Raw genomic sequence first — 13,194 nt, forward strand, 5'->3', positions numbered from 1 at the left:
TTCCGTTTGTGTTCGGAATTTTGATCGTTCAAGCCCTCTTGAGCCTCGTTGGAAGACGCCGAAGTTGGCTCTGGGGTGTAATTTCGGCTTGGGGATGGAAAGTGGTGTCGTTCCTAGGACTTATACTACTTATGATATTCGGTTGCTGTCTCTGTCTGCAGTGTGGCCCAGCCATTTGCGGCCTGTGTGCAACTGCCTGTATTCCACATCCAAGTATACAAAGGATCAAAGACGAACAAATGATGCTGTATGATCAAATATACGGTCTCATGAATATAGATGTGTCCTAAAAGGTACAGTAGGGGACAAGGAGGGAATGAGGAAAATGAAATTTTGCCTGACCAATGTGTCCCCTGCGTGTACCCTATGTTCCATGTATGTGCATGTCACACATGCATTTTCTCGTAGTGGCCTGAATTACAAGGCCTCTGCAATCACGTCCTGCTTTAAGATGCCAGTAATGAAGTCTCCCATGTAACAAAGTTAAGTTAGCAGTGAGGCCCATGTTTTTGCATTGTGCACGTTTAATATCGAGATGAACCCTTTTTGTGGTTCAGCCTGAGCCACTTTCTGAATTAAGGGTTTTTCATGGCTCAGACACTCTGAAAGCTACAGTTACGTATCCCTGACCTTGCATATTTCTGGCTCAGAGAGAGAGAAGCCCAGCAAGGGGTGCCAAGACAGTGTTTTGCAAAATAGTTATCTGCTTGCTTTACAGAATCACATTCCTGCCCGGTTAAGAAGGTAAACAGAACCCGTCTGCAGAGATAGGGCCCAGCTTTTCTGTCTCTGTTTAAATGAAATTACAGTACTTGCATCTGTAGAAAGCTCACAGCCCCCATGCAATGCACAAAGAAATATATGCCCTTTCTGTCTTTTAGTGATGAGCAACCTTTTGCTTCAGATAATACATCCCGACTCAAGATATCAGATAGTACCAGACGTGCTGGTCGCCCTGACACTGAAGGTTTCTCTACTAGACTTAAAGTCAGCTTTCCCCCCAGTTACACGTCAATTGCACGTCATGATCAAGTTGCGTGCACAAGTAGGGCAAAGTTCCAGCTGGCCATGTAACTCCTCCTCTATGTAGCCACCCACCTATCACCCACCTATGACTCATCAAGCGTACACCCTCATGCCCGCCCACATGCTCTTATCTCTCTTTCTTTCTTGCTCTGCCTGGAGCGCTCCTCCCTATGTACAAGAATAAATGTATAAATGTATGTACTCTACAAATAATGTTAGAAGACCCTTCCTGAACCTTAGAGGTGATGGAACAGATTCTCCCTTAACTCGAGTTATTGGAATAAAGCCCTTTAATTCGGACATCACGGACTCTGCCTCTCATTTAATGCATGATGCATGTTTATGCCTAGAAATTATGATAGGGTAATATTTTATTTACCACAGGCAGGTAGGCAGTCCGTGTCTCCGCTGCCTTCTTCTTGGAATCCGATGTCCGCGCTATACATATACACAACACTCTATATCTCCAATACCCCCCCAAGTTATTTAATCACTAGTGTTCACTCATTAAGTCTGAGTAATGCACATAGATGTAGTCCTTACAGCATGTGAGGTACAACACCTCTCTATCCTTTCACTCTATGTGCCTCTGATCGATTCAACAATATTAAGCATTATTTGTAACGCTTCTATACAAAGCTGTCGATGCAGACGCTTTTCCGCCGTCAATTCCTTCTGGCCTCCTCAGGACAAGGACAAGGCAACCAATCTAAAATGTCCATAGAAAAATGTAATTACATCAATATAGAGTATCCACATCTATCCCATATATTCCACACAGTGCGCTGGGTTTGTGCCACTAAAAACCAAAAACACAACTACAGGTTCACCACTGGGTACAACTAAAGAGAAATAGTGATGGTAGTGATAGTGACATGGGCTCTGTGTATGAACCAAGGACCCCCTAAAAACCATCAGTCAGAAGGACTACTAAAGTGTCCCGAACGTGCTCCTAGGCAGTTATCCATCAACAAGTGCTCCCTCATGGTTGGGCTGTGTATACCAACAGAACCATACCTATAATTAAGTGTGGCACAGTTCAATACACACTGCTCTTATTCTGCTGATAGGTCACAGTCTCTGAATCCAAGAGACCTTACTCGTGTAGGGCTTCTACCCAAGACGGGGTCACCTATACATAAGGTAACAGAAGAATATGTAGAACGGTTCCCAGCTACCCTCTGATACACTATGGGAGATTACAATATAATTATGGAGCTGCAGTATAAATACGTGGTGGTTACCTTTTCCGGTGATGGCCGTCTGCTTTAAACAGGCCTCCGTCTCTCATACGCCACCACCTCTACCTAGTCCACCCACCAGGACAAAGACAAAAACATCAAAACTAACTAAGTCTCTAAATCCAGAAATACTTCTCCTCTGGCTTTCTACTATCGCGCCAAGCATAGCTCAGTAAATACAGCGAACTCACCACTAAATAAGGCAGTCTGCAACCAAAAAAGTCACCGTTCTCTCCCAAATGGCAAATCCACATGTGCCGGCTCCGTCCTTGGGGGAACATAACTTTAAAGGTTGGCCGGCCGGTGTAACCAATCACGTGCCGATGCTGGAATAAACATAAACAACAGACTCAGTGGCATCTGAGTCATCTCAAGAATGGGTGCTGCGTACAGCCTCTCACCAGAAACTACAATAGACAGTGATCACAGATCATACTATAGGGCTCTAATTCGTCAGAGTGCCCTCTACCACAATTCAATGTTATGATGTAAAATGTCTGCATAATCCCTCGTGAGAGCACTTAAAATCCGACAGATACCATGCATGACTACTGAATCAGGATATAGAATACCTCAGACAAACCAATGAGTTCAATCACTAATATTAAGCTGCTCCAACAGCCTAATGTTACCGAAGCATATATATAGTGTGGAAGGCAAGGTATGCCTGCTGATGTTATTTGTGCATGTGTCCTGGACATCTGATCTTCCAAGTTCCTGCCACCGTAAACTGAGACAGCAGAGAATACTGTGAACGTGCAGCCGCAAAATGAAAGAACAGGGAACCACTACTAAGAGTTTCCTAACCGAGCGTGCTGTGTGTAAAACGGGCTTCCATTCTAATACACAAATCTTCAAAATATATACACACAAGACTAGGGTGACCAGATTTTCAAAATTAAAAACCGGGACGGGCACAAACATAGAAAAGGGACTAAATGTTCTGTTAGGTTTCAGGGATATGTATGTATATATATATATATATATATATATATATATATATATATATATTACCTACTGGCGGTCGCCAGTAGGTATATATAGTTAGGATTTTTTCTCTATGGGTTTTTTGAAAATTCTATGTCTAATAACTTTGGCGTTTGTGGACGGAATCGGCTGAAATTTTCAGGAAAATGGCACATTTTGTTTCTGAGCAGCCCTTGAAAATTTGGGGGGGGTTCGTCCAGTGGGGGCCGAGAAAAAAGGGGGGTCCCAAAACGTGTTTTTAACATTGAGTTTTCCATAGGGCGGTTGGCCTCACTTTTAGCCCGAACGGCTGAATGGATTTGCACGAAACTTGGCAAAATTGTAGGGACTGGTAGCCCGATGTGCCTTTTGTAGGTCTCAATATATGTGCTCCAGTGGATTTTGAGAAATTAACGTTTAAAAAAAGATATATATCTGTAACAGCGGACCGGTTAGCGCTCTGGTTCGCGGACTTTTCGCGCAACGGAGCTTTGTGAAGCGAAGCTGATTGGTTCTCCGGCGTCTGTCAACATTCCAAACAGTCCGTAGCGGCCGCCATCTTGTCTCTCGGTAGGATCGAGAGACAAGAGGAGGTCAAAACAAAGGGGGAAATAACTATAAGGGGGCATAGTAGATCCTCGCTGACCCCCTAGGTTTGATGTGGAGGTTTTAAAAGGGCCCCGCGGGGCAAAAAAAAACCAAAATAATAATAATCGAACGGCTGAATGGATTTGCACGAAACTTGGCAAAATATTAGGGACTGGTAGCCCGATGTGCCTTTGCTAGGTCTCAATATATGTGCTCCAGTGGATTTTGAGAAATTAACGTTGAAAAAAAGATATATATCTGTAACAGCGCTCCGCTTCGCGTACTTTTCGCGTTACGGAGCTTTGCGAAGCTGATTGGTTCTCCGGCGTCTGTCAACATTCCAAACAGTCCGTAGCGGCCGCCATCTTGTCCCTCGGTAGGATTGAGAGACAAGAGGAGGCCAAAGCGAAGGGGGAAATGACCATAAGGGGGCATAGTAGATCCTTCCTGACCTCTTAGGTTTGATGTACCATTTTGCCAAGTTTGGTGTAATTCCGTTCAGCCATTCAGGCTGTAGACGTATGTAAATGTCCTATGGAAAATTGCATGGGGAAAACACATTTGAAAGTGTTGAAATTTAGAACCAATTAAAATGTTACTTTGGTTTTGTATTTGTGTGTGATGAAAGTTAATTGGTTATGTATATATGTCAAATGAGAGGAAACCACAGCCATTTTGTGATACTACTGTCTGAGGTACATTTGTGAGGAATTTTTGGTGGTGAATTTCTGGTGTTTGATTTACACAGTACTAACACTTCTGCTACTTTTAAAAAGGTGAGTTGTTAATTTGTAAGGGGAACTATGTTGTACACTTGAAGATAATTTGAAAAATGTTTTCTGTTATTTATTTGCTGTCCTTCTGTTATACTAAATACTTGATGAAGTTAGTTTTATATTATGTATTACTAAAAACGATAAATGAAAGTGATTATTTTTTTCTGCAATTTACAGCAAGCAATTTCAAAATAAAATGGCTCACAATGAAGAGACCGTGGCAATTTCTTTTGAATTGTCCACTACATTGATTGAAATTGAGAGCACCAATAATGAAATATTGTCACAAGGAGGACATGACTTGTATGATTCCATTAGATTGATTGAAATGGACAGCACCAAGAATGAAATATTGTCACAAGGAGATGACTTGAATGATTCCACTACATTGATTGAAATTGAGAGCACCAATAATGAAATATTGTCACAAGGAGGAGATGGCTTGTATGATTCCATTAGATTGATTGAAATGGACAGCACCAATAATGAAATATTGTCACAAGGAGGAGATGACTTGAATGATTCCACTACATTGATTGAAATTGAGAGCACCAATAATGAAATATTGTCACGAGGAGATGACTTGAATGATTCCACTACATTGATTGAAATTGACAGCACCAATAATGAAATATTGTCAGAAGGAGGAGATGACTTGAATGATTTTTTTGATCAATCTCTTGATGGCGAATTTATCGAGTGTTTGGAGACCATAGAGTTACAAGAATCATCATTGCAGACTTTTAATGAGGAGATTCCAGATGAGATGATTGAAGAGGAAATTACTGATGAGGACATGTTAGTAGTTGTTTCAAATTTAGAAAATTCTGAAGAATAAATTTATATTTAGAAATCAAAAATTGTTTGAGACATTATTTATTTTTATTTTTAATTTATGAGGTTGTAGCGAAGTGATTGTAGTATAAAATGAGACTTATAGTATAGAGTGCAACATTTTTATGTTACATGGTAAGTTTACTCATATTTACTTCCCTTCTGCCACTATATTATCTCCAATGTGTATTTGACATGTCTTCTTCATCTCCGGCCTCCTTTCTCTCACTGTGTGTCTCCGATGCATCTTATCGCTGGTATTTTGTGTAATTACAGAAGAGAGTAAAATAAAATAGTTCGGAACGTGAAAAGGGGGCAAAGTAGAGTACTCCTCACCCCCTAGGCCTTTTTAGGCGGTCCCAAAAGGATCAGTTTCTGCTTTCCTGAGAGATTATGGTATGAGTTCCATATACCACAATAACTTGCATTACAACATACAAGATATCTATCTCCTATTACCAACTTTTGGAGATATTCGCGCTAAGCGCGAATATCTCCAAAAAGTAACACCTGCCCTGAGCAGTTCTTAGCCATGTTATCCAATGGGAGGTGGATAACATGGCTAAGAGCATTAGCTCGGTAATGCATGAATATCGCTGAGTTTTTAGCGATATTCATGCATTGCGGCCGTTTATTATCGCATTTGCGATAAACCTTGATAATAGTAAGGTTTATCTTCGATAATTTCTGACGATGCTTAGTGGTAAAAAATTGGTTGGTAAGCATCGTTAGCGATAAATATCGCTTAACTTTGGTAATATGCCCCAACGTCTGTTAACGTTCGATTCGAAGGAAATGAGGAAGTGTTGAAAAACATTGTCTGCGCCATCTTGCCTTTTTTGAAATGCCACACTTTTGTCGTGCACGGCAGCCATTTTAGATGTCTTGACCAGACCCACTCTCTGCACGCTGTCGATTCGTAGCATGGCTCCTCACCCTCGTAAGCATCTCCCCCAGGCACTGGTCACCACCGCTCTCTGTCTTATGCATGGGCAATAAACCTTCCCCCATCTGCGCTGCTCTTCCCTGAGAATCACACTCTGTGCCCGCCCGACACCTCCCTTTCGCCCTATTCACTACCGCACCCTCTGACACTCCTCTTCCTCTGTGTCCGAATGTCCAGGCCGGTCCTAGGCTATCAGCTAGCCCTGCAGATGTAGTTTATGGCCCCAGCTGTAAAGAATCACCCCTCTTCAAAGGAGTTATAGTAGATCAAGGCCCACACCCGATGTGATCCGTCACAGCACACGCGTTCCTACTATCTGAAAACCATCCTGTATTGTGATTGGGGAGAGGACCGAGCCTGAAGCGGAAGATTCCAGGAATGACTCTTTGTACATCAAAGTTTTTACAATTATGTGTCACATTAAAAATATATAGCACTCCAACAAAGTAGTAGGAATATAAAACTTTAATAACATATAAATATATACAACAAAACAAAAACAGTAAAAACATTTAAACAACGAAGAGACCGTGGCAATTTCTTTTTAATTATCCAATAGATTTATTGAAATTGACAGCACCAATAATGAAATATTCTTGTCAGTAGCGGTCTGTTGTGCGAATAGTTCCAAGGCAGCAGAACGCGCTGAAATCTAGATGGCACGAAAGTGATGTCTAGCAAGTTGCCGCCCAGCAAATAACAGCGTGGGGCGCCGCGGGGGTGAGTGAGTCCAGTAGGCACCACAGCTATTCTTACCGGCATTGCAGAATTACTGCTGGGGACAATGCCTGTGCTGTAGCAGGGTCACAGCAGAAACAAAAAGGATTCTGTTGAAGATGTTGTTGGTTTTCAATTTGAAAACAGTTCTGGTGTCAACTGCTATGCTAATGTAGTGGTTAATGTTTTGTTTTCTCTAGAAAATGTAAAAGAGGGGGAGGCAGTCCAAAGTTCCGTTAAAAGGGCAAAGGAAAGGATCGGTGGTTTGAACTATCAGTCAAAAAGGGGAGGGGGTGCAATAATTTTTCCTACCGGGTCACACTGTGCTTTCACCGGAAGTGAGGTCTGCAGGATTGTAGTAATTCAAAGTGAGGCTGGCGCCAGCATGGGAGCGCCGACGTCCCGCGGATACAGTTTCGTCACTCCACGGGCGATCATGGCAGTCATTCCCCATCGGGGGTCGGAGACTCCCGCGGCTCCTCTAGAATCTTCAAGGTCGTGGAGGACTACGGTGGTGGAGTCAACCAGTGACCGGGCCATTTCTTTATGTTGGGCCCGCTCTTGCCAGGTCGACCGCCATTTTGAGAGTTCGGCAGCTACCGGCGATCGCGGGGTCACATGAGCGGACGGGCTCCACCCTGCCGGGCGAGACGTTGCAGCATGGCCACAGTGGAAGAACCGTTATCTAGGTCGTTCCGAAACTGTGCAGCACTGGAGTTGTTAGGATGCCACCGCCTGGAGCGCTGAGGGTGCAGCTGGGAAGCCTCCACCTGGGGAGGCGGGAGAGGCCTGTTCGCACCGTCTCTCCCTCCCAGTGCACCCCACGGCGTCTCGCTTGAGATTTGTTATGGCCGGACCAGGCGATGAGGACGAGGGGGGGTCGGAGGCATGTGCAAGACATCCCCCTCCAGTGTTGTCGCAGCCATTATAAAAGAAAGAAGTGTCCCGTCCGTCTTCGGGCCGGGCTTCCGGTGGATGTCGGCCGGACGCCCCTGGCTCTGGCCCCATGAACGGGTTTCTTGGTTTATCGGCTGCAGCCGGATCCCGTCGGCCTCGGCCCCCCGACCGTTGGTGGTCGGACCGGAAGAGCATGTGGCGGGACTACCTGCAACTCTCAAGGGCCACCGCGGCCGGACTGGGAGAGAGAGGGGAGGGTCGAGGAGACATTCCCCCCCCCTGCAACTGTTCAGCGTTGTAAAGGCAATCCCCTGGCCGGGTCCCGCTGGTCTCGGCCTCTCCTCCGGCTACACCCTACGTTAGGATCTCCTGGCCGAGGCGTGGCAGCAGAACCTGCCTTATATGGGCTGCTCCCGGCTGGGCGTAGCCGGAACCCTGCCCCACCTTGGAAGTTTCCAGAGTGGGGGTGGATGTTCTACTGACTTGCATTTTCCCTAGTCTATCGATTTTTTTGGCGTGGCAGGCGGTGGGACAGCAAGGGGTGATTTGGTTTCTCTTACTGTTTTTCTGGTCTCTCACCACTGGCATATTTTAACGTTTTCTTGTTTCTAGGACATTAATAGGTTTTATCATTACGTTATGTTATCGTTTCTTTGTTCGTTGTTTAATAAAAGTTCATGTTCATCAGTGGCCTACTGATTTTCGTTTTCCTATTTTTTTCTTTCCAGGTTGTTTCATGGTAAAGTTTCTGTTAACAGGATACAGTGATCACTTCGTTATTATTGCATATGTCCTTTTCACTAGGGGTGCTCTCTGGTCGGGCCAGATGACGTATCTCTAGTAAATGGTCCGGGTGAAAAAGGTGCATCAATCAGTGGGGAGTAGATAGGCATGACAGATTACAACGGGGGAGAACGGTCCGCATTACGTACCCTTTCACTACTTGCAAAGATTTTCCTACGTTTATTTGCAAACAGGGAATACCTCCAAAAAGAACTAATTCCCAAACAGTCAATGTTCGGACAATCAATCAATCAATGAGGAATGAAATAGGTACGACGTGTTAAAGGCTTGCGTTACCTACCCTTCACTATCTGCAAAGGGAGATAGAATATTCCTATTCTTCCTCGTTTGCAGGTAGAGAAGATCGTTAAGAGAATTAACTTCGAACAATTCAATGCTCGATTGAAACAATCAACAAGGGGTACTGTGAACACAAATGAACGCCGCTTATATACATACGCATTGCTATTTTCAACAGGTTGTTCCTAATGTTTCTATTTTAGCGAGGTCAAAAGAGATCCCATTAGTGGCCTACTGATTTTGCTCGATTCCTTTTGTTTTTTTACACGATTTTTCGCTATCTGCAAAGACTAAACAGAGTATTGCGACTCTGTGCTTGTTTGTAAATAGAGAATGAACCAAAGAGAACAATCAATCAAATGGAGAGAGAAGCAGGCACGACGGATTACAAAGGGGGAAAGGGCTGCATTAACTACCCTTCACTATCTGCAAAGAGAGAGTACTCCTAATAGAAATGAGGGGTGGGGGGCAGCAATCAAAGCAGATCAGTGTGCATAAACACGAAAAAAAAAATTCTTACCACGTACTTGACATTCGACAGCTTATGATATTTGCTATTAAAAAACCATTGAAATTCACTGAAAAAACCATAGGTTATAGACCATATATAGTTAGGAATTAGCATTTACAAAACCTTGAAAATTCACTGAAAAAACCATAGGTTATAGACCATATATAGTTAGGAATTAGCATTTAAAAAACCTTATTTTACTCACACAAAACCATTGAAATTCCATATATAGTTAGTTGCACTAACTATATATTGCGCACCCGCAATCCACTGCTGATGATGTCACATATTACATCATTCATGACATGGTCAGTGACATCACTGATGACATCACTGATGACATCTCAAATGACATCACTGATGACATCACTGATGACATCTCATTTGACATCAATGACCACATCACTGATGATATCATTCATGTGACAATACAATGCATCTCCTCACATTTTAATATAACCTCTGTTTCACCCAGTGTTAAAAACAGAGTATAATTTTTGAAACCATTGACACACCAATACTAGTTACTACATACGTACTCACTGATTCCTACGTCTACACACACATTCACTCATTCACCCATACAATCATTCATACATACAATCACTCATGTTTACAACACAATCATATGCACTCATACACCTATACAGACACTCACACTCTGCCACTCATCCATGGAGTTACTCACACACCTAGTCAGTCCTGTAAAGAATCAATCACACTTCCATTTTCTACTCTATACAGTTAAACATAGAGCACCTTACGTTTTCAACCATATACTAACACATACTTACTCTCTTATACAATCATTGATACAAGTACACATTGATCTGTACAGAGTCACACACCTCCCATCCAGCCACACACACACTCAGTCTCCCATGCAAATACTTGGGCAATCAATCAATAACCCATATAGTTACTCATATAGCTACTGATCAACACATGCAGCAGTTTACAGAACAACAGACATAATGATGCACAAATTAAGACAGTTTAGTCACTAACCCATGCACTCAGTGAGACACATTTAATCACTCACTCATACATTCAGTCATGCACCTACTAAATCCTTCGTCCAGACACTTATACATCCACTCATTCTTCAATATGTAAGACATATTTTAACTTTACAGAAACATAGTCACTGGATGTTGTCATCAGTGATGTCATCAGTGATGTCATTTGAGATGTCATCAGTGATGTCATCAGTGATGTCACTGACCATGTCATGAATGATGTAATATGTGACATCATCAGCAGTGGATTGCGGGTGCGCAATATATAGTTAGTGCAACTAACTATATATGGAATTTCAATGGTTTTGTGTGAGTAAAATAAGGTTTTTTAAATGCTAATTCCTAACTATATATGGTCTATAACCTATGGTTTTTTCAGTGAATATATATATATATATATATATATATATACACACACATACATACATGTATATATCAATACATTTTTTTAAGAACACAAACATATATATTTGTGCTCTTTTAAAGAAATGTATTTTCACATTACCTCCCGTTCTGAGAAGAGCACCAGGGTCCAGCTACTGCTGGGCCTTTCCTGGCCCTGTGGCCTCTGCAGCCCTGATTCACACCTCATTAAATCCTGCTGTGCTGCTCAAGTGAGGCGAAGCAGCACAGCAGGAGAGGTAAAGGACTGAACTTCTGCCGCCGTTTCCTGGAGGGCGGGTCGCAATGTGAGCCTGTATAACACTAGTTAACTTGCAGGTTCACCCGACCCTTGCTGAAAAACCGGGACATTTCTTTTAATAACCCAGGCACTACCCAAAAACCCGGACATTTCTCCAAGTTGGAGAGAAGTGTCGGGACACCGGGACACTTCTCCAAAACCCCAGACCGTCCGGGGAAAACCGGGACGTCTGGTCACCCTACACAAGACACAAAACTTTTTTATCTGTGCACATATATATACAGTGGTCACACCAAACATACCTGGGAAATAAAATGAATCAACAAATGATTTTACATGGTGGAAATAGTATCGTAATCGTTCCTTCAAGCTACTACTGTTGCACATACAGAAATTTCATTATCAAGCACACACTTTAAATCAATGCCCAAATGTCATCACAGTCGTTTAGGCCCTCAGTCACTGTTTGATATCTTTCTATCATACCTGCTTCTGATCGATTCAATTGTTTGTATACTCTCGGTGTAGTTCGGAAAAAGTTCTGTTCTTCAATTGGTTGTTGCAGTGGGGCACGCCATCCCCCTCCGTATCCCCTGCCCCTGTTTCCGCCTTTGTCTAATAAATGAGGGCCCTGGGATATTGGTAGTAGGGTTGAAATGGCTGATTATATGAGCCAGACCCCTGGCTAGAATCAGATGATGAATCTGAAAAAGTCAAAAACTTTGTACGAGATCTCCCTCTATACTGTAGATTCAAAGAGCTCGGGTTGTTATTCTTGAAAAAATCCTCTTTTAAGTAAGGAAAAACTGTGTCCAATTTGAAACTCTTTATATCCTTAGTTACTTTGGAAGTCTTTAGATTTACAATATGGGTCTTGAAGCCTTAGTTCTCACTTAGTTCCCACTCCACTAAAATCAAGTAAATAAGGTTTATCATTCACAATAAACATATGGGAACAGAAGAATATGTAGAACGGTTCCAATCTACCCTCTGATACACTATGAGAGATTACAATATAATTACGGAGCTGCAGTATAAATACATGGTGGTTACCTTTTCTGGTGATGGCCGTCTGCTTTAAACGGGCCTCCGTCTCCCGCACGCCACCACCTCTACCTAGTCCGCCCACCGGGATAAAGACATAAACAACAAAACGATACCTAGTCAGCCCACCGGAACAAAGACAAAAACAACAAAACGAACTAGCGGCCACATGCATCATTGTAGGATTTTGCATTTCCTAAATTGCGAAAATTAAGGAATCGGAATTTAGGAATTGCAAAATCCTATGCATCAACAAATCCTAATTTTTTTTAGGATTTCTTAATTTTCGGAATTTGCGATTCCTTAATTGTGAATCGCAATTAAGGAATGGCATTACATTGATGCCTATGGGCCTAGAGGCCCATAGGAATCAATGCCGTTTTTCATTTTTTTTTTTTTGCAATTCGCAATTTGTTGATGCATTGCAAGGGTGCAGAGGGGGGTCCAAAGGACCCCCCCTGCACCCCTGAAATGTATTTTAAAGTGCATGTTTCACACACACATGTCCTAAGGACATGTGTGTCTGTAACATGAAAGTTTAAAAAATGCATTTTTGAGCATTTCCATAACTTTTCGCAAATTGCCACGAGGTTCAACCTCGTGGTAATTTGCACCCCCTAATTGCTAATTCGCAATTTATAAAACAATCATGCATTGCTTTTAAGGAATCGCAAATTTGCGATTCCTTAAAAGCAATCGCATTTTTGGAAATCGTTAAAAATAACGATTTTCACAAAAATGTATGATGCATCCCAAAAACTTATTTAGGAAGTGCAAACGGCCGAATTTACCGATTCGCACCGTTTGCACTTCCTAAATAGGTTGATGCATGTGGCCGTAAGTCTCTAAATCCAGAAATACTTATCCTCTTGCTTTTTACTATCGCTCCAAGCATTGAGCCCT

This window comes from Lissotriton helveticus, chromosome 9 (assembly GCF_964261635.1).
Source record: "Lissotriton helveticus chromosome 9, aLisHel1.1, whole genome shotgun sequence".
NCBI lineage: Eukaryota > Metazoa > Chordata > Amphibia > Caudata > Salamandridae > Lissotriton > Lissotriton helveticus.